Here is a 25,711-nt window from a genome sequence, read left to right as displayed (position 1 = left end):
CTGGTACTTCCTACAAAGTGAATCAAGAACCCTCTCTAGCTTAAGCAAAAATGCTGTAAAGTTGGAGTTAGGGGACCTATAAACAACAGCAATTAGAAGTTTAGTTTCATTAAATTCAACTGCCCCTGCACAACATTCAAATATCTGTTCAGTGCAGTGTCGTGATAGGTTTATGGACTTAAACGAAATACTATTTTTTTACGTACAGAGCCACTCCCCCACCCCGCAAGGAGCAGCCAGCTAATCTGTAGCCTGGTAAAGGAAGCCTCTGAATTATCAAATTATTTGAGTGGTTCTCAGATATACCAATAATTTCAGAGTTAACATCTATTAGCAGTTTACTAACTTTATCTCTAATACCTCATATTTTGATGAAACATGATAATTCCTTCTCTACTTGGAAACATTACATCCTCTGAAGGTGAGCCCTTAGTTAGAGGGACTTCCTTTAAGCAGGATACCTATCAACTGACTTCAGTCTAAAAAAGGTGCAGCTCTAACACCAACTACTACAGGAATTTTTCCATGAGTGACACCACTACCACCACCACCACTACCACCCACTACACTGTCACCTATAAGCTTAGCCAGCCTCCCCTTCCCATACCTATTGAGGTGCAGGCCATGCCTAGTGAAACCCCATCTACTGATAGACCCAACTGGCACCACTGAGATGTGATCCATAAATTCAGTATTTTGATTCTGTGTATCTTGAAATAGAGGGAGTCAGAATTTTTCAATCTTTGTTCGATTTCTATGTTTATTAAAGGAAATAATGGGAATAAAAAACCGAAAATTGTCGGTTGTTTCAGAAACCGGTCATTTTGAGAGGTTTTAACACTAAAAGGGCGTTGGAAAAAAAAATACAGTGTAACCGAAAACCAGTTGTTTCAGCGTCAACCGCCATCCCTAATACAGTGACACGTCATTTTGACGTCACTTCTGAGCAAGCCGAGGAACTCACGAATCACAGCCTCGTATTGGCGAGACAAAACTGGTAGCAGTGCTACCAACTCATTAAAAAAAACTAACCACGTATTGGATAGTAACATTTCTACGTTATTAACAATTTGCACACTGAATGGTCACTGTTTTCAAACAAAATATTCTTAATGTTATTTTGGAAGCTTGCAGCTGTTAGTCCCCATGCCATGTGCTGCAGTACATCGTTTTTTACTTACTTCTAATGCAGCCACCAGACGCAGCGAAATGGAGTCTTTCTTTTGGAAATGACTCACGACTTCCAGTTATTCTCCATTGGTAGTCCTGAAAAGAAAAGACTCATATTTAGTTTTACCAGGCAGCAGCAAATCGGCACGAAGAGCAACAAACAAGCATTTCCCTCGTCAAGCACCCCGTCTAGACAGCGACTGAGAAACTTTCCTTTGCACCTTGTTTCGTCCCTGAGGAAGGCCCTAATAAGTCAACTTTCCGTAGGCAATGGTGACTGTCGTATACAGCGTTTAAAATTTATACAGTTTGACGACTTTTTCCTTTTTAATTTCTTATATTGTAATTTTTCTTTCTTAGTTTAAAGGAGGCTGCCAGCAAATTTGGGCTAAACATAAACGAAGCCAAGACAGAGTACCTCGTTATGACGCGTGGTCATTGTCAGACTGCTGATCATCTACAATCACTGCAGGTTGGGGACCAGTCCTACAAGAGAGTGCAAGAATTCAAATACCTAGGGGCGCTTTCCACTGAGAACTCGTCATGTGAAGCAGAGATCAATGCCAGCATACAATCAGGAAACCGATCTTACCACAGCCTAGCACAGCTGCTTCGGTCCAAATATCTCTCCAGACAGTTCAAGATTCGACTGTACAAAACCCTGATCCAGCCTATTGTTCTATATGGCTGTGAGACGTGGAGTATCCGGAAACAGGACTTCCATAAGCTCCTTGTTTTTGAGAGAAAAGTGCTTCGGAAGATCTTCGGTCCGGTTCTGGATGCAGATACAGGGGAATGGAGGATCAGATACAACCAAGAGCTTGAGGAACTATACCAGCAGCCCAACATAGCAAGAACTGTCAAAGCCAAACGAATGCAGTGGGCCGGCCATGTGGCCCGGATGGAGGATCACAGATGGCCCCGGAAGCTCCTGGATTTCACACCTACAGGAAAGAGACCGCCAGGGAGACCCAAAAAGCGTTGGAGGGATGGACTCCATGAAGATTTAAACCAAGTGTCAATTGATGTGAACGGATGGCAGATAGCAGCAATTGACAGAATACAGTGGAGGAGGAAACTTGTAGATGCCTGCGGCCCACTGGGCCTGATCACGTAGTAGTAGTAGTAGTAGTAGTAGTAGTTTAATTCCCAACGTTTTACAGAGGGACCGGAAATTCACGCCTGCGTCCTTATATTTTGGAAAAAAGAGCGAAAAGTTCCTACGTATATGGACGTGGCCCTACGGTTGGGCACTACGACTCATAGACCGGCAGCTGGGGTGGTCTGGTGATATGACAACTGTGAACAGATCGAAGTGTTAGAAAAACTCACATTCTGATAGGTTGTTGCTGTGGTAGTTGTCCAGTAAGCAACCAGCTGGCAGTCGCTTTGTATCCTGGTTCAGGTTGTAATGGTACTTGAATTACGTAACCATTACGGCACCTCAACTGAACCTTTCGATACCAGCAATATTCTACTGTGTTTCTGTAAAGTAGTTAACATATTTCTGAGACAACATTCAGATTTGATTTCATTATTGTAGAAATACTTTGATACATCGCTATGTTTATGGTTCAAATGGCTCTGAGCCCTATGGGACTTAACAGCTGTGGTCATCAGTCCCCTAGAACTTAGAACTACTTAAACCTAACTAACCTAAGGACATCACACACATCCATGCCCGAGGCAGGATTCGAACCTGCGACCGTAGCAGTCGCGCGGTTCCGGACTGAGCGCCTAGAACCGCTCGGCCACCACGGCCGGCGATATGTTTATGTTGCAATGATATTATTCTTATGTGTATTCTTTCTTTTGCCACTATGATCTTTGACGTACTTGTAACTCTTGATTTTTTGGGCGCGTAAGCGGTTATTAGTTGTTAGAGAGTCGGACCTCGAGAAGGTCAAGTCTTGGACGTCATGTTGGAAAGACGCGTATTGTAGTCAGCTTATAAAATGTGAACTTTAACAGTGAGGAAGATGTTTTCAAGTATGTTTTGTATTGTACAGTGATGTTTTGTGTGTTACGTAATATTGCAGCAAAAGTAATAAAAAAGGAAGTGTAACTTAAATTCGGAGTACTGATTACTTTTTTACATCACCACTGTGCTAACTTTCAAAGGTTTAATCTTCAAGAATGGTTTGTGAAACACATCTATAAATCTTTTGAATATAGCAGAATAAAACCTAGGCCTCTTTGCATCCGAGCTTGGAATCATCACCACCTAGATTTTCGACGATTGAGCCATGATTTTACAACGAGGCCAGAGTGGGAAACACGAAAAGATGAGTGCCTAGTTTATTCGTTATTACATGAAATAACTTTATTAACTGTGCTCTAACGACACCTGCCACATAATAACTTTGTTGTTGCCCGAAAATGCAGTATTTAGCAGCGTGAGCAACACCACAATCATTTGATTTGATCCATTATAAATGGTTTTTGAAAGCCTGCGACTGTAGATACAATAGGTTTGTTTATAAATAAATAAATCTTCTGCTACCAGTCACGATTTTTCTTTATTTTACTATTCGCACGACGCGTTTCGAGAAATAATTCCCATTTTCAAGTGCGTTTTTTTTTTGTGTGTATTAAGCCATTTCTTTTGATGTTGTCAGTGTGTGTGAGTCTGCTTCATTTTGTTGACTTTTACTGTAATACATAAGAAACGCAATTTTTAGTTGGGTATCAATTCTTTTTGTGAGGTTAGTGGCTAAAATTTAGAACAATTTGTATTTACAGTTTTCTAATGGTCCATTTGTGTAGAGTCTCACACACACTTAACATCACACACAACTTGTTATACACTTTACACATCGAAAACGTCTTATATAAACAAAACAGTTGCAAGATCTTCTTACAGGTAGTTCACAGAGATAACATTATAGGTCTTCCATAGGTTATGATAATGTTATCTCTGTGAACTACCTGTAAGAAGATCTTTATAACTGTTTTGTTTATATAAGATATTTTCGATGTGTAAAGTGTATAACAAGTTGTGTGTGATGTTAAGTGTGTGTGAGACTCTACACAAGTGGACCATTAGAAAATTGTAATTACAAATTGTTCTAAATTTTAGCCACTAACCTCACAAAAAGAATTGATACCCAACTAAAAATTGCGTTTCTTATGTATTACAGTAAAAGTCAACAAAATGAAGCAAACTCACACACACTGACAACATCAAAAGAAATGACTTAATACACACCAAAAAAACGTACTTGAAAATGGGAATTATTTCTCGAAACGCGTCGTGCGAATAGTAAAATAAAGAAAAATCGTGACTGATAGCAGATGATTTATTTATTTATAAACAAACCACAATCATTATTAAATTTTGACGTTTGTTGTGGTAGGGTTGTTAGAAGGTATAGGAGAGAAAGTGACATTGCTGTTAGTGTCGATGCTCGAGAGATATTAAACGCGGGGGCTCGTAATAATAGTATGGAGACCGCAAAGTTCTGAAAACGAAAAAAATGATGACAGAGCCGGTGACAAGAGAAGTCGCGAAGAGTGTAACGAAAGTCGAAAACTTCGAGTGGGGCGTCGCGTCGAGCAGCGACAGTGTTTCGGAGCGCCCAGTGGGCAGTGACCTGCGCGAAAGGTCACCCCCGCGGACAGGGGCTGCGACAGCAGTGAAGGCCCGGCGGCCGTCGCGCGTGACCCCGGCCGGCGGCTCGCGGCGTTAGCAGGCGACACGTGTTTTCCGGAAGGGCGCGCTGGCCCAGGCATAACCTGTTCCCCAGGCGCAGGGGTGGCCAGGCGCAGCGCCACAACAGTCGAACGGCCAGCGACCGCGCCGACACCGATGCACACTGCCAAACCGCAAGTGGATCTACACTGCACCTACGCGGCGCCCCAGCACTGCTACGCAAGTGCGGACAGGGCTAATTGTGGTTGTACCGGAGCGTTTCCTAGCCACTGTGTCTACGAGGCTATCGATGAACGCAGTCTTGTCGAAAACTGCTATTACGAAATCGCGGCTGCGCGTAACTACAAGAGGTTTCTTACTTAAATAACATCAAGCAGCCACTGTTAGCCACTCTATTTGTACAAAACCAGTTTAGCAGCAACATGTTCGACTTCGGCAGATAGATGTTGTGGACAATGCGTTACTTGCAGACTGCTGCTGTGCTCCAATATTTGTAGAGTGCACCAATGACGAAAAGTAAAGTAAATTAGATTGGAAACCAATAAAGCGCCAAGTGCCAAAAAACGGATTCCGTGTTATTCACTTTTTTTGTCTTAACAAAAATATTTTAATGAGAAAACCTGAGCATATTTTTTAATCCTTGTCTACAATAAGAGTCACACGACTATTACAATTTTTTATAAGTTCCCTTCCTTTTATGAATGATTATAAGTATTTCATTATGTAAAACGGAGAACGTGCTAAATGCCATAGAGTTGCCAAAAACAAGTTAAGTCCCAACGACAGTAATCTCTTGTAGTACACATGGCTACAACACTAGGAGAAAGGAGGACCTTCACTACTCAAAGTTAAATCTAACTTTGGCTCAGAAGGGGGAAAATTATGCTACCACAAAAGTCTTTGGTCACTTACCTAACCCGGGTTCGATTCCCGGGGGGTCAAGGATTTTCTCTGCCTCGTGATGACTGGGTGTTGTGTGCCGTCCTTAGGTTAGTTAGGTTTAAGTAGGTCTAAGTTCTAGGGGACTGATGACCATAGATGTTAAGTCCCATAGTGCTCATAGCCATTTTTTTCACTTACCTAATACCATCGAAAGTCTGACAGATAGCCAAATAGCATTTAAAAGAAAATTAAAAGAATTTCGGAATGGCAACTCCTTCTACTCATTAGATGAATTTTTGGATATAGTAAGTGGGTAATTTCCACACTCCCCACAAAAAAATATTAAGTGTCATGTAATATTTTGTGTAATGTAATATCTTGTATAGACACCTTTTATTAACCTGATACGTTCGACATCATTACGAAGTGTCGTATTAATGATCTATGGAACAAGCACTAAAAAAAAAAAAAATCAGGTTTTTAAGAACAAACATTTTATTTCGCTGCGTCTGTTGGCGCCTTTTTAGTAGAAAGTAAAAGACGCTGTATTGCAGCACATGGCATTCATTTAATATTTCAATCCTCCTTTTAATTTTATAGTGCACAAAGTTATTTTAATAGATTAAACGTCCGAGAAATGTTTTTTATTAGCTAATTCTAAATACGCCAACATCTGTTGCAGATCCTTTTTCTTTTCAGCTGAAAAGTTGATTTTACACTGTTGCGGCGCTAAAACAAAGTTCTTTATTAAGCCAGTGGTAAACCTTTTCTTAAAAATCTTATAGGTGCTCTACCCTTCCAGTTCGTTAAACATTGTTCTCGTGTTGACGATATCAGGTGCATTTTTTTTTCACTTGAATCCAACACCATTCTGAAATATTTCTTACCCTCGTGTTAATATATGTATCGGCTGCTTTTTTTTTAAATAAAAAGTTCTCAGAGTGGAGCACAGTAACCACAAATGGATTGTTAGGTATCGCATTCTCCATAACTTTTACGAGGTCGTTTGGTACTCGACATTCTTAAAGCCTCTTACGTTTTTCAATCTGGGCCAAATCCCTACCACACGCTGAAAACTGTTATAAGGCTCTGTGGCACTTGGCCCGTTTTAGCGTCACTAGTGGGCCGTCACAAACCGCTCTACTACATTTCGGGCCTTATACACTACTGGCCACGAAAATTGCTACACCAAGAAGAAATACAGATGATAAACGGGTATTCATTGGACAAATATATTATACAAGAACTGACATGTGATTACATTTTCACGCAATTTGCGTGCACAGATCCTGAGGAATCAGTACCCAGACCAACCACCTCTGGCCGTAATAACGGCCTTGATACGCCTGGGCATTGAGTCAAACACAGCTTGGATGGCGTGTACAGGTACAGCTGCCCGTGCAGCCTCAACACGATACCACAGTTCATCAAGATTAGTGACTGGCGTATTGTGACGAGCCAGTTGCTCGGCCACCATTGACCAGACTTTTTCAATTAGTGGGAGATCTGGAGAATGTGCTGGCCAGGACAGCAGTCGAACATTTTCTGTAACCAGAAAGGCCCGTACAAGACCTGCAATATGCGGTCGTGCATTAACCTGCTGAAATATAGGGTTTCGCAGGGATCGAATGAAGGGTAGAGCCACGGGTCGTAACACATCTGAAATGTTACGTCCACTGTTCAAAGTGTCGTCAATGCGAACAAGAGGTGATCGAGACGTGTAACCAATGGCACCCCATACCATCACGCCGGGTGATACGCCAGTATGGCGATGACAAATACGCGCTTCCAATGTACGTTCACCGCGATGTCGCCAAACACGGATGCGACCATCATGATGCTGTAAACAGAACCAGGATTCATCCGAAAAAATGACGTTTTGCCATTCGTGCACACAGGTTCGCCGTTGAGTACACCATCGCAGGCGCTCCTCTCTGTGATTCAGCGTCAAGGGTAACCGCAACCATGGTCTCCGAGCTGATAGTCCATGCTGCTGCAAACGTTGTCAAACTGTTCGTGCAGATGGTTGTTGTCATGCAAACGTCCCCATCTGTTGATTCAGGGATCGAGACGTGGCTGCACGATCCGTTACAGCCATGCGGAGAAGATGCCTGTCATTTCTTCTGCTAGTGATACGCATTTCTCCTCCTTACACGAGGCATCACAACAACGTTGCACCAGGCAACGCCGGTCAACTGCTGTTTGTGCATGAGAAATCGGTTGCAAACTTTCCTCGTGTCAGTAAGTTGTAGGTGTCGCCACCGGCGCCAACCTTGTGTGAATGCTCTGGAAAGCTAATCATTTGCATATCACAGCATCTTCTTCCTGTCGGTTAAATTTCGCGTCTGTAGCACGTCATCTTCGTGGTGTAGCAATTTCAATGGCCAGTAGTGTATGAACCACTAGAAATGATCGTAGCGCTTAGGCCGCTTTTCAGGATGTTGGTGACAGCACGTAGCTTGGTTTTTCGCGTCTATCTAAACAAAAAAAAACAAAAAAAATTGTCTGGCACTTAAATAGTTGTTGATTTTCATTCTACAAATGTCAACTCACGCCAGGGACGTCAACGGAACGGAAGGCGACGTCATCGCCAAATGGAGGTGTGTTCATTCTCGAAGACAAGTCGACACAACGTAATTTCACTTAGTCAAGTACCGAACGGTAAAAGTTAGGTTATGAGACTCTACGCGTGAGACAAATAGGGGGAATATAGTATCAGAATTAAGGAACCAGTAACTATGGAGTTTATTAATAGTCAAATCAAACCCCACAACGATCAGTCTTTTATGCGACGCCAAATGTCGGAAAGTGTAGACAGTTACAAAATGATTTTTGAGACAGAATTTTACGCGCCCTGTCGATAGAGTGGTCTCAGATTACTCTAGTGCGATATTCGTTACTGTATATTAACTGGGACAGTGAAACATCAAGAATAACTAGTACTACAGCAGACACAGCGCCGTCCTGACCCGAGCTATTACCGCCATGCAGCATCGCTACTCAGTCGCTGGTGGAGTACTGGTTATTATTAGTGTTTTAATGTCAGTAACATATGTCGATAAAACGGATTTCGCGCTAGACCATTGGTTCCCAGCAAGGGGATACTTACACCCTGAGGAGTAAAAACTAAATGATTCGAATCTGTTTCAGTCACGGAACTAGATTATCTTCAGAAGAGCATACCTGTTATCACAATTTTGTACAACTCTAATACTGATTATATACGTTATCAGTAATTACTTTTTCTCAATAAGTAGCATTATACGTCGCTGATGATAAAAGTGACACACATACGTAACAAATTCTAAATATCTCAATAACATGTCTTCTCCTAGTTGTACATAGTACCTGCAGTAGTTCACAAATTGCTTGCTTGGAAACAGGTAAATTATAGTGCTGTGACTATTCTTTTATTATTATTATTATTATTATTATTATTATTAGAGTCGTTTGACACAAAGCATTAACAGCCTGAAGTCGTCCAATTCGTGCCAGTTCAGAAGTACGGAGTGCAGCAGTGAAGTGATTTACGAACAGTAAGTATAGTGCGCACATCTGAACCTATTTTATTTTAAGTGGGGTTGTAGTGTGCAGGTCAGGCAAGTGCCGTAATGGAGAAGAGTAATGCAGGGGAAGCCTGCTTTGTGTTTCCTCACTGTGGATAGTTAGTTTCTTCTCTGAGAAGGAGTTGTAGGTAGCACTTGCGATGCGCCACGAATTCCTGCGTCATTCATTCTAACACACACACATACACACACACACAAACTAAATATCATTCATCTTTCTTTATTTTAAAAATAAAAGTGTTCCAAGAAAAGTCTACAGTTTAGTTAGGTGCTGAAGTTGGTGATAATGTTGGAGAAATGGAGGACGGGGCGGAGGGGGGGGGGGGGCGCGGGTAGGTGTAGCAAATGGCGGGAGGGCGGGGGAGGGGTGAGAGGGCGGGAGTACTAGCTGATGTCTGATTGCACGCGTGGGTAATGGTCTAAGAAAGGTTGGGACCACTGGTACCGTTCTGTCGACTGGGCACGGAAAATTCCGCTTTAACAATCATCTTATTTGTAACCGGAAATAAGCCGACGCCCTCCGTCGACTCTGGGCGTCACATGAACGACGTGATGAGCAATATTTGTTGGGCAGACTTCAACTACACATTGCAAAACAGAAGTTGCAGATGTCTGCCGAGACACCAGAGAAAAGGTAAAATATTCTCAGTTGATAAGCCGAGAGGTGAAGTCGACCTGTCGCAACGTTTCAGAGAGTTTCGTGCGCCTCATCTTCGACTCAAAAAGACAGGCCGAAACTCATGAAACGTTGCGAGAAGTCGACACTATTAATCGCCTGGTCACCCGACAAGATTTTATGATTACAATACGCGCAAAAGGCCTGCAACCACATATATCAGCGAAAATGCGTCTGGCGACTATTAGGAGGGACTTCCAAATTATATATTTCACACCCTCAGTTAACCCAATACATTCTAAATGAGCAACTGGAGCTAGCTCCTAAACAATTTATACATTTTTCCTTGAGCTGTTGACGCAAATTGGCCGGCCGGAGTGGCCGAGCGGTTCTAGGCGCTACAGTCAGGAACCGCGCGACCACTACGGTCGCAGGTTCGAATCCTGCCTCGGACATGGATGTGTGTGATGTCCTTAGGTTAGTTAGGTTTAGGTAGTTCAAAGTTCTAGGAGACTGATGACCTCAGAAGTTAAGTCCCATAGTGCTCAGAGCCATTTTTTTTTGTTGACGCAAGTTAAACATATCATGAAGCCCCAAAAGTAAAAATCAGAACAAGAATATCCTCATTGCGACAAAAAAACACTTGCACTACTTAATATCAGAACTACTATAAAAGGAAAGAAACAGAGACAAAAATTGACACACTCGATGTACACTAACAGTAGCTTCATGAAAAATTTTTAATATTTCCGAAAATGTGTCATAATTATAACTTTCATATATTAATACACACATCAAAAAGAGTTTTGCATCACCTCGGTTCCGAGAGTTCCGGAACCTGTACAGAAACCTGGAATAGAGATCAACATAAACATCATTTTCTTCCTTTTTATTGACCACGAAAACCACACATTGCATTTTTTACCACCATACAGTGAGACCTTCAGAGGTGGCGGTCCAGATTGCTTTACGCACCGGTACCTCTAACACCCAGTAGCACGTCCTCTTGCACTGATGCATGACTGTATTCGTCGTGGCACACTATCCACAAGTTCATCAAGGTACTGTTGCTCCAGATTGCCCCACTCCTCAACGGCGATTCGGCGCAGATCCCTCAGAGTGGCTGGTGGATCACGTCGTCCATAAACAGCCCTTTTCAATCCATACCATGCATGTCCAATAGGGTTCATGTCTGCAGAACATGCTGGCCACTTTAGTCGAGCGATGTCGTTATCCTGAAGGAAGATGTGCACGATAGGGGCGCTAATTGTCGTCCACGAAGACGAATTCCTCGCCAATACGCTGCCTATGTAGTTGCACTATCGGTCGGAGGATGGCATTCACGTATCGTACAGCCGTTACGGCGCCTTACATCACCACCAGCGGCGTATGTCGGCCCCACATTATTGCCATCCCAAAACATCAGGGAACCTCCGCCTAGCTGCACTCGCTGGGCAGTATGTCTAAGGCGTTCAGTCTGACCGGGTTGGCTCCAAACACATCTCCGACGATTGTCTGGTTGAAGTTACAAGCGACTCTCATCGATGAAGAGAACATGATGACAGTCCTGAGCGGTCCATTCGGCATGTTGTTGGGTCCATCTGTACCGCGCTGCAAGGTGTCGTGGTTACAAAGATGGACCTTGCCATGGACGTCGGGAGTGAAGTTGCGCATCATGCAGCCTATTGCGCACAGTTTGAGTCGTAATACGACGTGCTGTGGCTGCACGAAAAGCGTTATTCAACATGGTGACGTTGCTGTCAGGACCCGAGTCATAATCCGTAGGTAGCGGTTATCTATTGCAGTAGTAGCCATTGGGCGGTCTGAGCGAGGCATCTCATCGACAGTTCCTGTCTCTCTCTGTATTTCCTCCATGTCCGAACAACATCGCTTTGGTTCACTCTGGGACGCCTGGACACTTCCCTTGTCTAGGCATGGTTGAACTACCGACAACACGAGCCGTGTACCTCTTTCCTGGTGGAATGACTGGCACTGATCAGCTGTCTAATAGGCGCTGCTCATGCATGGTTGTTCACATCTTTGGACGGGTTTAGTGACATCTCTGAACAGTCAAAGGGGCTGTGTCTCTGATACAGTATCCACAGTCTAAGTCTATCTTCAGGAGTTCTGGGAAACGAGGTGATGAAAACTGTTTTTGATGTTTGTATTAGAAATAACATGCTTATGATGTCAATATAAAGTTATAAAATTTGTTAAATCTACATTCTATCATCACGACGAAATCCAGCATGGATAATTAAATACCGTACGATAGGTTTTAAAGGTGACTCAACCGCTATTCGTAAGGAAATGTTTGTTAAGCCTCATATGATCAAGATGAGTTCTTTTTAATGAAGTTATTGCGAAAAGCAGGGGAAGCTGCCACAACTCGTTTCTTTAAATGGTAAGATCATCTTTAGCCTTACAATGAAAGAAACTAGACTAAAGTTTCACCTCATCGGTGCAGAGATCCTTAGCTGCTGAGCAGTAGGTCGATTGCAATATGAAGGGAGAAGAAATCACTTTTACACTGTTCGTCACGCGTTCTCTGTATTTCATTACGCAAACTAAGTACTTAAACATTACTGCATGAAGATGTGAAGATAGATATCTCGCTGTATGAGGCCACTGATTTGCTATACAAAATATTTACCATGACCGGTGCTGTACGGCTTCAATGTATGTAAAGAATTGCGTCATGGAACCTCCAAAAGCTGCTGTGATGTGTACATATTCGTAGGCAATCAGTTTACATCCAGCAAATATGGGGCAGATACTGCAACTAATGTATGTATTTGACACCATGAAGCCTTCCCTGAGGGAGGTGGTTGACTATTAATAAATACATATTACACCAGCTTTCGGTGCTCCCATGATGCCGTTCTTTGATTACTGAGCGACCTTCCTTGGACTCTGGGAATGAAATCGGAAATTTAAGTAAAGTGACACTCTGTCAAAAAGGCGCAAAGTAAGTATTTACAGCAAGCAGCAGAGAAGAAGGGTGAGGCGGGGAGCAGACAAACAGTCCTTCTCCCTGCTACCTTCTGCCCCGTCCGAATAAAATGGCTTACTAGCAGATTCTGTCAGCCCTGTTGTGTTACGTTGAGGGCTGTTGTTTTTCTTTTTTACGTAGCCTCTGTGTCAAAGGGGAAATCTAGTGAAACGTGTATGCATGTATCACATCTCAATTTAACGAGAAATGGACGAGAACATTCTGCCATTAGCCGTATTTTAAGTGATTGAAACTGAATGTGTTTCATGACGAAAAAGCGCTTTCCAATAATTGCATACATAATTCCAGTCTTTATAAACTACGTACACGACAGCGACGAGCACCGTGCACATACGAATGAAGAATCTGATTAATATTATTCTAAAAATAACAAAATGCTGAAGAGGTTAGAGGACATGATTTAATACCTCACCAAGCTACAGTTACAATTTTTACAGACTTTAATTTCATGAAAATGTTTTTACAAAATGTTGTCTGAGCAAACATGCTCGCAACAACCGCCCGCACATCTGGTTTGCAGTATTCAGTTCTTCTTTACACCCTTCAACCGCAATGCATCTTTCGCACACAGCTGAATCGGTGGTCCGAGAGCGCAGGTATTTTCTGATCATGGCCAAACTAATTAAATTTGCTTGTAAGATAATTATTATGTCTAGTCCTATTATTTCGGAAGTTAGAAAAGGAAAAAATAACAGCACATGAAGGACAAAAAATTGGCTTCCAAATCGTGTATCGCTTCCGCATGTTAATCGTTTGAAAGAGATAAAAATTAAAAAAGAGGCCTAATTTAACAAGCTAGGATGAAGAGACATTCTTTGTGTTGTTGCAGTACATTACTACTGAAATGAGAAACTCGATAAATGCCTGTGAAAGAGTTATAGTAATAAGGAGGCGCCGGCCGAAGTGGCCGAGCGGTTCTAGGCGCTACAGTCTGGAACCGCGCGACCGCTACGGTCGCAGGTTCGAATCCTGCCTCGGGCATGGATGTGTGTGACGTCCTTAGGTTAGTTAGGTTTAAGTAGTTCTAAGTTCTAGGGGACTGATGACCTCAGCAGTTGAGTCCCATAGTGCTCAGAGCCATTTGAACCAATAAGGAGGCAGTAAAATTGACGTACTTGTCAATTGACACAATCTATGCTGATCTGAAATTTTCTGCCGTGATATCACCTTCATCGTTGATCCACATCATGCCGGAAATATGTCGTGGCATATATGAAGTACTGAACCACTTCATCTGGTCTGCATATACAGCTTGAGTCAATTCAAGAGCCGTCAAACTTGGCACAAACAAAATTTTCAGGTGGTGATTCTTCACGCACAACGTGTTGTCTGTGCAAACATTGCAGCACTGTCAGTACAGACAAGTCGGTGCAAATATCTGAGCGTGTAAATGTCCTGTATGTCACATCACACATCCGATTCGTTGCCCCATTCCTGTAGAGCGTAGTCTTCTCAGCAGAGGACAGTACATCGCCTAAGCCGCTAGCGACCAAGCTAAAGGAAACAGGAGGTGACTTCAATGCTCGAACAGAGCAGGAACTCGCATTTGGTTTGACGCTGCAAAGGAATTCGCTACTCTCAAGTCGCAAATAAAATAAAATAAATCTGAGGCAGTAGCTGCCGAAGTAATCAGAAACGGAACACAAGCAAATGGCTTCGTGTTCTTTTTTTTCCCCAAAGGTATCATCTCGGTAGTCGCCTTAATCGTGTTACAAAACCTACGGGAAACCTAAATTTGGACTGCCGCTGCCAGTCAGGAATTTGAACCCCGCCTCCCCCGATGCGAGTCCGATGCCTTAACCACTGAATGACTTTATTTTGTGGGAAATTTGGGTCCGACAACGATGACTAAACTTCAGCAATTCATACACTTAGTTTCTAAAATCCTATTTACGTTATCAAAATCTGTCCAGATCAATTTTCTTCCACTGTTCAGTATTTTTCATGACTATCCACTCGTTGTCTTCAGTTGCCTTACACCTACACCGAAATTATTGTTTTCCTTACACCTGCACCGAAAAGTGTTAGGCAGACAGTTCATAGAATCACTTTCGGACTAATTTTTGACGGTTTCACTCTGGCACGTGAGAAAACTGAACTCCTAAATCTTCCCGCGCGATTTATTTTATTCCGGTGGTCATTTCTCCCTGTGTAGATGAGAGTCAACAAATATTTTGGCATTCGGAGGAGAAAGTTGGTTACTGAAATTTCGTGGCAAACAAACCGGAACAAAAAAACTCCTTTGTTTTAATGGTTGCCAACCGAGCTTGTTTATCCTATTCGTGATACTCTTTCCCTTATTTCGCGATATTACAAAACAGTGTTACCATTCTTTGATCTTTTTCGATGTCATCTGTCAATCCTAGGTGATAAGCATTCCACATCGCACAGCAGTATACAGGAGGGCGGCCAAGCGTAGTGTAGATAGTTTCTTTAGTAGATCTGTTGCAACTTCTAAGTATTCTGCCAATAAAGCGTAGTATTTAGTTCGCCTTTCCCACAACATTTTCTGTGTCATGGTTACAATTTAAGTTGTTTGTAACTGTAATCCCTAAGTATTTAGTTAAATCTACAAACTTTAAATTTGTATTGCATATCGTGCAATTGATCATATTTTTATTGTGTAGGGTCAACTGCCACGTTTCGCATCATGTAAATATCTTGTCTAATCATTTTGTAGTTCCTTTTGATTTCTGATACCTTTACCAGAAGGTATATGACAACGTCACCTGCAGATAATCTAACAGGGCTGTTCAGATAGTCACGTAAATAATTTATATAGATTAAGAACAGCAAAAAGTCTGTAGCATTTCCTTGGGAAGCCCCAGATATCACTTCGGTTTCAGAAGAGGACCTATCAATTACTACCAACTGTGACATTCCTGGTAGAAATACGAAAACTCAATAACTAGTTCAATGACAAATTTTTTTATTTTACAATTTTCTTCATTCGTTGTACTTTATTTTAGTATTATTATAATTGGTCTGCTGGCATATTTTCAAACTTGCTCTACTAAGAGCAAAAAGAAAATCCTGAGTCCCTCACCAACTTTCGCGCGTTAATGGCTGAAAAGCGGTTGGCGCTGCAGGAATATAGAGCATAATATTACAGCTATGCTGCAGTCGCTAGCGTCCGCAATATTGCCTCAGATGAGTCTGTTGCGTACGCCGTTGTTATGCACCGGAGGAAGGCCGTGCCCGTAACTCGACTACTTAGGGGCCACGTAAGAACAGGTTTGCTCCGCTTTCCGGCCGGTATGACGCGGTAGCGAAACACGGCCGGTTAAAATTACCGGCGCGATAAAGAAAATTGCCGACCCAGTATGTGGAGCGCGCGGCGCACGACCTCCGACAGAGACGCCCCCTTATGAAAACCACTCGGGAAACTGGCAGGCATTCCCACAGCTACTGCGTTGTCTCGTGTCCCCCTCACTTCTTTGAGCAGGGGGGTTTCTTTCGTAACAGAGACTCGCAACTCCTATTGTTCAGCATAAGGAGACTGTTTATATGCTTAACTCTTTGAAATAATTTAAAAATAACATCTTTGAAACCGCTGTTGTATTAATATATCTTCATTCAAGACTAGTTTCAATCTTCGATCAACATCAATACGACATAGTGTAACAAATATACCGTGGAGAATCAGTTCTCTGGCATCAGATGTACAAGCGAGATTTTATCTGTGGATTTATCCACCCCTAAATCATCATAGAAGCTTTAGACAACACAACACAACAAGTAGTTGGAATACAAAGTAAAAAAGAAACTTATTACGTCGGAATGAAAACAGTAATACACTGTCCAGTTACATTAATGCTACCACCAGTAGAAAAACCTGAAGAACACCTTTTGCTGCTCGGACCGCTACGAGTCGGGCAGGAAGAGAGTCAATGAGACAAGTACCGAAAGGGATGTCGAGCCATGCCGACAACAGGGTGGTGGCCAGCTGCGCTAGATATCTCGGCTGAGGATTCGTGGCACGAATACTCTACCGAGGTGGTCCTACAGATTCTCGATTGGGTTTAAATACTGGGAGCTTAGTGGCCGGGGGAGTACGGTTAACTCATTCCGGCGCTGGGTACACTGAAAGCCGTGTGACACGTTGCATTGCCCTGGTGATAGCTGCCATAGTCTTGAGGAAAAACAAACTGCGTATAGTGGTGGACGTGTTACCCGAGGATAGATGCATACTTGTGTTAATCCATTGCTCCTTCCAGAATGATAAGATCATCCAGGGAAAGTCACGAAAACATTCCCCAGATCATAACGCTCCCTCTTTGTTCTTTTTTTTTTCAGACGTTTCACGCCGTACACGCCAAAGGCAAAGGCCATGTACCCGATGGAGCATAAAACGTAATTCATCTGAAAAGGCCACCTGTCGTCACTCAGCGGACTTTAGATTGCAGTATAGGCATGCAGGAACCAGCCCTCGTTGCTGGCGAACAGCAGACAGCACCCGCGGCAACGTTCGCTGAACGGTTGTTGAGGAGACACTGTTGTTAGCCCCTCGGTTCACCCGGGCAGTCAGTTGTTCAACAGTTGCGCATCTATTCACTAGTGCACACCTCCGCAGCCGTTGTTCACTCCTGTCATCTATGGCCCCTTGGCGCCGGTTTTGTATAGCGCTATTTTGCTATGCACGGTATGCTTTAACCATAGCGAAAAATGGCTCTGAGCACTATGGGACTCAACTGCTGAGGTCATTAGTCCCCTAGAACTTAGAACTAGTTAAACCTAACTAACCTAAGGACATCACAAACATCCATGCCCGAGGCAGGATTCGAACCTGCGACCGTAGCGGTCTTGCGGTTCCAGACTGCAGCGCCTTTAACCGCACGGCCACTTCGGCCGGCTCACAGCGAAAGGCCACCATTTTACAGATATAGTCGTTTCGGAATTTCTTCCACCCTTGGTCCGAAAACCAATGATAATGCTCTTTTGGACGTCAGATAAATCGCTCCGTTTCCGCCTTATGTCAACAACTGCACTGATTTCCATGTCCCCCCCCCCCCCCCTCCCCCGACACGCTTTTATACCCCCACTACTAGTGCTGTCACCTGCCGTCTGTGAGTGGTTATTGCACGTTGACGTCGAACACAGGCGGTCGTCACATTGTGAGTGGTTCTTGTGCACGGTGACGTCAAACATAGGCGGTCGTCACATTAATGTGATTGGACCGTGTACAAATTGATTGAGTCGTGTGATTAGGGCCTCCCGTCGGGTAGACCGTTCGCCGGGTGCAAGTCTTTCGATTTGACGCCACTTCGGCGACTTGCGCGTCGATGGGTATGAAACGATGACGATTAGGACAACACAACGCCCAGTCCCTGAGCCGAGAAAATCTCCGACCCAGCCGGGATCGAACCCGGGCTCTCAGGATTGACATTCTCTCGCACTCACCACTCAGCTACTGGGGGGCGGACACCCTGTACAAAGACATAAAACAACACTTTTTTTTCTAACTTCCGGGAAGAAAATGCAACACCACCTTCAAGAACTGTATTCAGTGGCACCTTGTGTAATTGTGCATACTGAGGGGTGGCAATGTTAATGATACATTTGTCATTCCCGTCAGCGATCAGATGGCGCCCAGGTGACCTGTGTATGCAGCCTCTGTTTTGATTCTGCAGGCAGTAACAATGTTGAGTTTAGGGGTGAACAGTGTTTGCAAATTTATTCTGTAGTACAAGCATAGCTTCAGCAATTTCAAAGAGGTTGCACAGGCACGTGAAGTTCGAGGCACTGAGCGAGCAGCTGTGGCTAACCGAAAATCATCCCAGGACGAAATATGGACACATTTTGCACCTGCCGTGTCATCAGGGACCATTCCTTGCAGCAGTACCAACATCACGTGTGCCTCTCGCCAGGCCAGGCCGGACACTACGACACTGGTGTCGTGAAAGAGTTGACTGGAGAGTGGAGTGGCGCTCTGCTATCCTCAGCGATGACAGGACTTTCTGTCAGAATGGGACAGGTGGAGGTACACGGGGTACGCCTGGAATGCTGCCTAATCCGTAGTGCATTTGTCAACGACACACAGCTCCTATCCCAGGCTTCTTGGTGTGGCGAGCCATCAGTCAGGCGCGGTCGTGTCTGATGTTTCCGAAGGGGAAAGTGACCAGTACCGGCTACAACGCGCAGGCTGTTATACCCGCGCCACTGCCGTTTCTTCGAAAGGAAGGTGACGTGCTTTTTCAGCAGGACAGTACGCCTCCACATACGGCTGCTGCGATGGAGTGTGCTCTTTGTGGTGCACAACAACTGCTCTCGCCAGCAAGATCAATTGAACACGTATGGCACATGATCAAGCTGGAACTAACTCGTTCTCCACGGCCTGCAAGAACCGTTGACGAATTGTAACAAAAGGCACAAGATTCTTGGGACAGTCTATAGCAGGATGCCGTTCACCACCTTTACAATCGTTTGCATGCGAGATTACACGCCTGCGTTGCTGTAGCAGGGGAGTGCACAGTGCATTCGTGCGAATGTCTGGACAGCCTTTACTGTGACATGTGTGTTTCAATAGGTCTGAATTTGTTATCACATACTCCTAAAATGATGAATTATCTATCACCTCATTCGTCAATATAACGATCTTGTCTTTGATTCCTGGCTACTGTAGGAAGTTTTATCTGTGATTAATTACTTCGTTCACTTCTGGCAATGTTTCTTAATGTGAAAAATGCCAAATTGCGCCACGTTTCCCGAGACCACATTAAACGGTGTGTTCCTCTACTACTGGGTACATAAGGTAGCTCAAAAGGTCGGAGGAAGGCAACATCATTCCACCTCCAACAGAACCACGCCTAGTGAAGCACTGTGCCGTTCGAACCAATCTTCCGATTTATGACAGCTTTAGTTTATGTTACACTGATAAGCCAAAACATTACTTCGGAATGCAAAACAAAAGCGATTCTGCGCGAAATGGATTAGCTACAGTCCGCGCAGGTTCGGTGGCCGATGCGTAGTGACCAATTTTCGTCCAAAGCTCTGGGCGAGGTCATTCGTTTGTTCGGAAGTATAAGGGCAGGACGATAATATTTGCCTACTGTCGGCCGTCGGGCCACGCGCTACGTTGACAGTATCGAAGCGCACGCCCTGTAATCCTTGTCAAACGATTTTACAGAAACTGTTCGGTAAAAAAAACCGTTTTTGCATTACTTATAGATTTACGTCAGCTTCATGATGACGTGCCCATCGCTTCGTTAATGGTCATAATTATTAAGTAAGACACTAAGTGAAGTTCGAAAAAATTTAGAATGAAAAATTGGGGGTCGCTACGATTTTGCGTTTGGTGGATATTACACAATACGTTGCTGCTTTCGAAATTTAGCTAACATATTGAATTTTTCTTCAGATTTGGGTGGAGGTCTCTATCTGTCACCATTCTCGAGTAGATTGATCGTATGCAGCACACTCACATGTGGTCGCGCATGTCAGCGATAAAGCCAGAATGAAATATCCACAATATTTCTCGTATTTCATAAATGGTTTGAGACATCGAAATGAGATTTTGGCAAATTATAGGACGCAAAGAGGAGAATATTTTTCCATATAATTAGTCGACGAACTACAGACCTTTTTAGTGAAAGAATGTAATTTTTAAGGGCCATCGACAGCCGGTGAAACGCAAAATGGTGTTTGGAACGACTTAACGAAGGCATTACATGTTTATTTTTGTGCTGAGGATGTGCTTTTTCATAAGCTATTACTCTTAAGTTTCCTCAGTTCCTCACTTAATAAACATAATAAACCACTGCCTCAGAATTCTCTTGCAGTTGCGTCTGCTGAACACGTTAATGAGGTGACATTGTGTAAACTCTGCTGTATTTTGGCAAAAGAAACAAATTTTAATATGGAAACATGAGAAACGTAGATTTTGCACAAAATTCGTCACTCGAGATGCTTCTCGGAAAGTTACAAATGGTAAATACGTCAGGCGAAAATGAATCGCGTCTTTTGTTGCATTTTCAGCGGAATTCCTAATAGATACTAACCAAAGCAGACGTGACAGTAGAGCCTTTTGACTGGTTACCACGCAAGTGTAGATGTGGAGGGGCTACACTTAATATTAAAAAAAGAGCGTAAGCTTCAGTTTAGAACGGCACTTCCCTGCCAGGGCTTGGGGTTTCTCCCTACAGCGCCTGCCCGCATCCCCACAGCGCGTGCGCGCCGTGCTGACTGCGCATCTACTGCCGCGTTATTTTGCCTGCACTCTGCTTGGTAGGTCCAGGGGTATGTAGCACCATACGTCTATCCATAGATCATGCAATTCCCATAATTTACGAGCCGATGACTTTTGGGCACAGGGCTGGCGCCAGTAGCGCCCCTGATGTGCCCGTCGAGTTCAGATCAAGCGAAGTAGGTGACTAAAACTTCTATGGGAGATCCCTGCCATGGTCTTCAAACCACTGCACCACGATTCTGGACTTTTGACTCGGACAGTTATCCTCTTGGAAGATGTCATCGCTGTCGGAGAAGACATCAGGTATAAAGGGATGCAAGTGGGTCGCATAATTTTCACACAGCTCACAGTTGTTAGCATAGGTCCGAATACAGCCCAGGTGAATGTTCTCTGCAGCATAATGCTGCCCTCAACGGCCTGCGTCTGTGGCTCAGTGCATGTTTGGACCAGCTGTTCACCCGGATGACTGCATATCCGGACACGACCATCAGTCCGGTGTAGCAACAAAAGTGTCCACTGCAACCGAAGAAGTCATGGCTGATCATGTGAATACGTGGGGGTTGTCTGGTGCGGAACCTTATGTTGAACAATGTCCGCTGAACAGTACGACCCAAAACACTATCTATCTATCTATATCCGGATCCCTCTCCAGCTACTGCCGGGTCTGGGTGCTGACGAGTCCTCTCCATTTGGCTCGGTTCTCCCACCACTTTTCTTCCTCCACTTGCTGCCAGGACACACCTCTCCTTTCCACAGATATTCTCACTCCCATTTTCCACCGTGTTCTTGGGCGTCCTCTAGGTCTTCTCCCACCCATCTTTAGTTCTTCCATAATTTTGGGAAGTTTCTGCCCATGCATCCTCTTAACATGCCCATACCATCTTAATCTCTTTTTTTCAACTTCTTCTCTCATACTTTCTTGATTAAGGTCCTTTCTAATCTCTACATTCCTTACTCTGTCCATTCTTGTTTTTCCCTCAAATGCTCTGAGAAATTTCATTTCCCCTGCTTGGAGTCTGCTCCAGTCCCTTTCTGTCATTTTCCATGTTTCTCCAACATAGGTGACAATAGGGAAGTAATAATTCTTATACATAAGGAGTTTTGCTTTTTTTGAAACTTCTTTATTCCAAATCAGGTGTTTTATTGTTTGGTAGAAATTGCCTCCCTTCTGTAACCTCCTATTAATTTCGTTAGTTATTCCTCCATCCCTAGATATTTCACTCCCTAAATAAGTGAAACTTTCTACCACTTTGAGGGGTTCTCCATTCAAGGAAATATTTCCATTGATCCCTTTCTCTCTTCCCAATACCAATACTTCACTCTTATCTTTATTTATTTTTAATTCATACCTTTTCATTATTTTCTTCCCAAAACACTCGTTCCTGCAAAAGTATAATAGCCTGTCGTGAGTTTGAGAAGTGAACAAATGAGAGAACAATGAATTTTATAAATGCGACTCATCTAAGAGCTACGCGACGTCGAAAGTACTGAATATAAAGATCGCAGTCAGAAAAACAGGTTGGAGGCGCATTGTCGCGTGTCGCGCGGCCCCTCCCGCCGGAGGTTACAGTCCTCTCTCGGGAATGTGTGTGTGTGTGTGTGTGTGTGTGTGTTGTCGTTAGTTTAAGTAGTAAGTATAGGGGTCAATAACCTCCAGCAGTTTGGTCTGTTACGAATTCACACACATTTGAACGTAAAAAAAAGGTTGGCTAGCGGAATCACTGTTGCTGAAGCATACGAAAAATTTCGTTGTCTCTGCAGAAGAAGAGCGGAAGCACGGTGGCCTTTATCCTCATGGTCAGTATTTGATAACATGAGATTCATACTATGTCGACATACACCTGAAGCAGGAACTGATAGTGTATGGTGGTGAATAAAAATAAGATAAAAATAAAAACGGTATTCTTCTTTAAAAATTTACATAATGAAATCTGTCAGTCGTACCAAAGCGTTGTTTACTTCTGGTAAAAAAAATTAAAAAAAAAGTTTCAAATGTCTCTGAGCACTATGGGACTTAACATCTGAGGTCATCAGTCCCCTAGAACTTAGAACTAATTAAACCTAACTAACCTAAGGACATCACACACATCCATGCCCCAGGCAGGATTCGAACCTGCGACCGTAGCAGTCGCGTGGTTCCGGACTGAAGCGCCTAGAACCGCTCTGCCACACCAGCCGGCTACTTCTGGTCCATAAGGCTTATTGATGGATAGTGAACTTCGACCATTTTGGGGGAACTGTGACAACGAGTAACAACAGTAGTGAATGCATTAACTCCAGACATGTTCGCTAAAGTATGGCACGAGTTTGACTATCGTCTGAAAGTTTGTCGCATGTCTGCTCAAGATACATTGAACACTTGTGAAACATAAATCAAAATTTTGATTATAAACATAATTGCAAAAAATACCCAAGAATGCATGTGCATGAATGTAGAAGAGATACCCTTGAAAATCAGATGGTTCTTTTGAAAATAAAAAGTACGGTCCTATGTGCAACTTAACATTCACAACAAGATCCTCACTTCATTTTTGTAGAAAGTGTAGGCTTATGAAATGGGATAGTTTTGTTAATACCCTGTAATATGTAGATCTGATAATGACTGATCTAAGATCGAAACTAGTCGCGCACAGAAATTTATTCATACATCAACTTTCGGAGATTTGAAGGTATCACTTCTGAGTCATTTGGGAGCTGTGGAACACTTCTTGCAGAAAATATCTCTGAAACGACATGAGACGTTTACATCCACGTGGATTACTCTTTTGTATTGAATCTGAGCACAGTCACTAGACAGCACGATCAGTTCCACAGAGAATTCCACAGTAGTTGTTGATACTGGAAGCAGTTCTAACGAGCGAGGGTGTGCGGTGGATTAGTCTCCTAGCTCGGACGCAGGTGGGACGGAGTTCAAATTCATGTCCCATCTTCGTCCCTTGTGTTATGCATAGTTTCCCTAAACTCGCTCCTGTCCGTTATAGTTATGAATTACACGACCACCAGAAGCCAGAAAACCACTCACTGAAATAGTTTTTACGCAGATGACATGGTGTAGCCAGAAACCAACGAAATTCCAGAGGACATAGAGCGTGCCTCGTGGCGTATCAGTAGTGCTGAAGCAAAATTCGTGCCATTTAATTTCGATTCCTGCGATAAGACACCTACACTCGAAAGATTTGGAACTGCTTCTTTGGATATTCAGTGAAATATGAGGAAGGGGAAATCTTACGGAGTAATAAAACTGCGCGATCAGTCCCTGAAGGCTAAGTGATGTCAACAGGTTGCTCTGCAGTCCTCTGCCGTGTGGCTTCATACGGATACGGTATGGATGTGCATAGGATCAGCAAACCGCTCTCATGGAGGAGACGAGGATGGAAATTAATACGTTTATATCGAAATGTGGGAAAACTGCCAAAATGCCTTCCTCGTCTAGACCTATTGTTTTGTTCTCTTAGGTCAGGAAATCTCTTTATAGATGTATCAAAAATCGTCTAGAGCTAGGGGTGCAAAGTAATGAATTATAACGATAGTTCCAATTTGGCTTCCTTAAAGGTCATGGAACAATGGAAAAATAACACATCTGTGTGATGATATCAAAGAAAAGAAGTTCTTAATAACATTACTCAATCTACAAATCTGTTTGTAACCTTTTTTTTTACTAAAGAAAAGTTTAATTATTACGTCTGTGTTTACCAATTAAGAAGCTTTCCCTTTTTTGCTTATAGTGAAGAAATATTGTTTGGTTATTTTAAAGCAATATATTCATTTACAAGTTTAAGAAATTAACTTCTGTAATCGTTGAAAGCTGAATAGTGTAATCATTCAAGAAAATTTAGTATACTTCGACTCCATTAGACCCCTCCTTACTAAGGAAAACTTCAATCTTGATGGAGTTATTTCTTGTGTAAATTCAAATCCCTCTTCTTGCTGCAACATAATATTCATTTACGTTCCAGATGCGTTTCACATTTTACATTAAAGACATCTTCAGAGGTCTTTTTTGTGGAATATTACACTTTCATTTCTGCATGTGATAGTTGGAGATTCGGGAGGGTTCACACCATAATTTTTGAATGAATAAAATGTTACTTACAGTTGCTCGTTTGTGCTGCCAAAATCTGTGTTTTCTCTCATCTGGTCAAAGGTTAGAGGGCGTACTTCCACTTCATTGTGAGCAGATGAAACAAACGCAGTTTCTGGCAGGTCAGACGAGCTAATGTAAGAAAAATTTTATTTGTGTAAAATTACGGTCTGAATTCTTTCGAATCACCAAGTATCACCCGTGAACACAAAGCTGTATTTCTCCAGAAAAAAAATCCACTGAAGGTGCCTTTTCTATTAAACGCGAAACGTGTCTGGAACGTAAATAAATATTATATCTACGTTTTTAAATTAGAGATTGTTGTAAATATGAATATTTAACAACAAACTGTCTACTCCCTTAACGTTGTGCTTTTAGTTTCATTTAACGCCCAGTTTCGGGCACAATAATTAATTTACATTTGGCAGAAAGTTAAGTCTTTAGGCAAACCATTGTTTCTGTACAGGGGATACATCCTCCCTTATCGATATATTGTGGTACCTCTTACAGAATACTTTTAGTCTTTCGTTTTCTTCTTTAAAAAAG

At 43.0% G+C, this 25,711-nt stretch overlaps 1 protein-coding gene across 2 annotated transcripts in view; it reads right to left on the bottom strand.

The window, feature by feature from the left end:
- LOC126473368 (ankyrin repeat and BTB/POZ domain-containing protein 2) overlaps positions 1 to 25,711 on the bottom strand; it is a 661,367-nt gene that overhangs the window by 472,449 nt on the left and 163,207 nt on the right. The window contains exon 2 of one of the 2 annotated variants that reach the window (XM_050100375.1): positions 1,182 to 1,266. The exons of the other annotated variant lie outside the window; for it this stretch is intronic. The gene's annotated coding sequence lies outside the window, so the exon portion shown is untranslated. The remainder of the gene's footprint in view (positions 1 to 1,181; positions 1,267 to 25,711) is intronic. 2 annotated transcript variants of the gene reach the window in all.

Source organism: Schistocerca serialis, chromosome 4, assembly GCF_023864345.2.
Source record: "Schistocerca serialis cubense isolate TAMUIC-IGC-003099 chromosome 4, iqSchSeri2.2, whole genome shotgun sequence".
Taxonomy (NCBI): domain Eukaryota; kingdom Metazoa; phylum Arthropoda; class Insecta; order Orthoptera; family Acrididae; genus Schistocerca; species Schistocerca serialis.
The sequence above is the reverse complement of the archived record's forward strand: the minus strand, read 5'-3'. Positions and strand labels throughout refer to the sequence as shown.